A 3,107-nucleotide genomic window follows, 5' to 3' on the forward strand; every position below is an offset into this window, starting at 1 on the left:
ATAACCGGAAACTTTTAATTCGATTGCTATAGTGTCCGGTTCAGTTCGAACCGAACCGTGGTCATTGCTACATATACACAATAATTTGTTGGAGAAGTAAAATAAATAAAATGTTTACTTTAAGGGTAGAAATGTCAATTTAATATATCAGGGGGAAAACCCACCACTTTTAAAATAATTGAGGGGGCTAATGTGCTTACATAAATAATTGAGGGGGAAAAAATGCTATAAGTATATAACTTAGGGGGAAAAAGTGCCATTTTCCCTTATTATTATTAATTATTATTAATATTATTATGATATTGAGCCTAATAATTAGCAATTAGCAATAATTGCTATTAATTCTCTAGCTATTCTGATTCTTTTTTTGAATGCTACTAGCTCTATTACATTGTAGTATCCACTGAGGCTTGAACTCACAACCTTCCAAATGGAAGTCCAACCCGGGTACCATTGGACAACATAGTCCTGGTCCAAATAAATATATATGTACGTTTTAGATGGTATCCATATTAGTATTCCTAAATATATTATATTATACTATTATAGTTTATATTAGCAATATATATTACCTAGTATATGTATATCCCTTGTATCTCTCCATCTCTGTCACGTCTCTCTTTCTCTCCATTCCTCAGCCGTTCATACTTTCTTCCCATAAACAGCCAGAATCACCATCTCCCTCTATCTCACCTCATCACGGCAGCCGCCATCCTTCACTTTCCTATCCATTTTCCTTCCGGCAGAGCCTCAACAGTCCAACAACTCGATTATTTCCCGCGATCGAGCTTGTTGATTGTGATGTATACATAGTTGATAGTGAAATAATGAAGAATTTATGATGATGACGGAGTTATAGATTAAGATGGTGAAACGGAAATGATGATGCCGATGATAGGATGATGATAGATGGTGAAACGGAAATGAAGCAGATGCCGTCAAGATGGTGATGGTAAGATGATGAACTATTGTTAATTCTGTTAGTGCGGATGTTGATGAAGGTTTGATTAATAATAATATGGTGATGATTTGGCAGTATTGTGAGTATCAATAAGGATAATAATAGTTATAGGAATAATTTTATTATTAGAATTTGATTGATTCGCAGGTTTCTTTTCATGGTGGCTAGAATGCTATTTTAAGTGTTGATATGAATTTTGGACTTCGAGGGTAAGATTTTATGTTCACCAAAAATTACCTTTTTTCTCGTAAATATTTTACGTTGTGTGAATATGAGTATGATATCTATGATGTGAGTTATAATGTTCATGTGATCACAAGTGCATTGTAATGTTGTGACTTGTGAGTAGTGATTCTCGAGCTATCGAGATTGGGCTTCGACGTGTCGAGCCCTGTGTGTGTAAATCGTTGGCTTGGAATATTTTGGTATATATACACATGGTGAAATTTGTTTTACCTTGTGGAGTAAAAATGATTTTGGATAAATTATGTGGAGAAAATTATATTTTTGGAGAAATTATATTTTTTTTGGGGAAATGATATATTTTGGAGAAAATGTTATTTTTGGAGAAATAATGAAATTTTCAGGAAACAATATATTGTGAGGTGTTCAGTAAATGTGAGTACTGTTCACTGGGACTAATTACTACTCATTGGGCTTGGAATCCCATGAGGGTGTAACACATAGGTTATGATCCAGTTTCTAAATTGTTTGAGTGGTAGTAGGTAGGAAAACCTGACTACTTGGATCATATACTCCCCAGTGGCTTGGAATCCTCTAGGGGTGTGCACATAGGTTTTAGTCCAGATTCTATGTGGATTTCGATGAGGTTTGTTAATTCTCCATTTATAAATATTAATTCTCTATACAAGGAAAAATATAACTCCACATGTATTTTGGAAAAGAATAAAATTTATGAGCTTTTGAAATATAAAATCCAAGCCTATATTTTACGGGGTGAAATGGAACTTACTTAGCTTATGCTAATTTTTGTCTATTCTCTATCTTTTTGTGTCAAAATTATTTTTACAGGTGAACATGGATAAAGGAATTTGAGATGAATTCAAGTTGAGCAGGAATTAAATTGACTCATTGGAGATTTTATATTTTGAGAGTAAATGATTGTAATGTTATTTGCAATTTATGTATTAAGTTGAATTTGGATTATTGAATTTAAGTTGTATTATTAGCCTTAGCGTTCGGGTATAGGAGAGATACCTGAGCGTGGCGGTAACACCCATTTCTTTTGGTTAGTTAATGCTTCCGATATGTTATTAGTGAATATTTCAGTTAAGAAAGATTAAATATTAAGGAAAATTTGATTATGAAAATTGGGGTGTTACAGCTTGGCCCTTGATCCCCGGTCTGGGCTTATATTCTATTACAAACTGCGTCAACATAATCTCCCACTTGATCAGGCGACCGGACGAGGAAGCGGTCCTCAGGACGGCCCCGACCGGTTGGTCGGTCAGGACGCAGATCGTGCGTCCCTGGAAATAAGGAGTTAATTTCTTTGTGGCGGTGTACAGTGCAAACACAACCTTTTCGAGGCGCGAGTAGCGGAGCTCGGGCCCGTGCAATGCGTGGCTTACATGATATACTGGCCTCTGGATACCACCCTGGTCTATCCGACACAAGACAGCGCTGATTGCTCGGTCCGAGACGGCCAAGTACACCTCCAGTTCTTCTCCAGGCTCGGGTTTCGATAGGACGATAGGTGACATGAGGTATGCCTTGAGGTCGTCAAGAGCCGCTCGACAATCGTCGTCCCATACGAAACCGTTCACCTTCCTCAGTGTTTTGAAGAACGGTAACACTCTCTCCGCTAGCTTCGACATGAACCGACTAAGTGCTGCTAATCGACCTGTTAGTTGCTGGACTTCCCGGACAGTGGTCGGCGCCTGCATGTCTAATATAGCCTTCACTTTGGCCGGGTTTGGCTCGATGCCTCGCTTCGTCATCACGAAGCCTAGGAACTTCCCCGTCTAGACTGCAAAGGTGCATTTGGCCGGGTTCAGGCGAAGTCGATGGTGCCTCATCACTTCGAAACACTTCCGCAAGTCTTGATCATGGTTGGACCGATCTGAGCTCTTTACGAGCATATCATCCTCATAAGCCTCAATCGTTCGGCCTAGTAGTCCCGCGA

At 38.5% G+C, this 3,107-nt stretch overlaps 1 long non-coding RNA gene across 1 annotated transcript; it reads left to right on the forward strand.

Annotated features, from left to right (window-relative positions):
• Window positions 1-616: 616 nt before the first annotated feature.
• On the forward strand, window positions 617-2,266 carry LOC109183056. The gene is made up of 3 exons (XR_002054479.1): window positions 617-952; window positions 1,109-1,170; window positions 1,994-2,266. It is a non-coding gene; the product is annotated as an uncharacterized LOC109183056 (long non-coding RNA).
• Window positions 2,267-3,107: the final 841 nt, after the last annotated feature.

The sequence above is a fragment of the Ipomoea nil genome, unplaced genomic scaffold (genome assembly GCF_001879475.1).
Source record: "Ipomoea nil cultivar Tokyo-kokei standard unplaced genomic scaffold, Asagao_1.1 scaffold1096, whole genome shotgun sequence".
In the NCBI taxonomy this organism is placed as follows: domain Eukaryota; kingdom Viridiplantae; phylum Streptophyta; class Magnoliopsida; order Solanales; family Convolvulaceae; genus Ipomoea; species Ipomoea nil.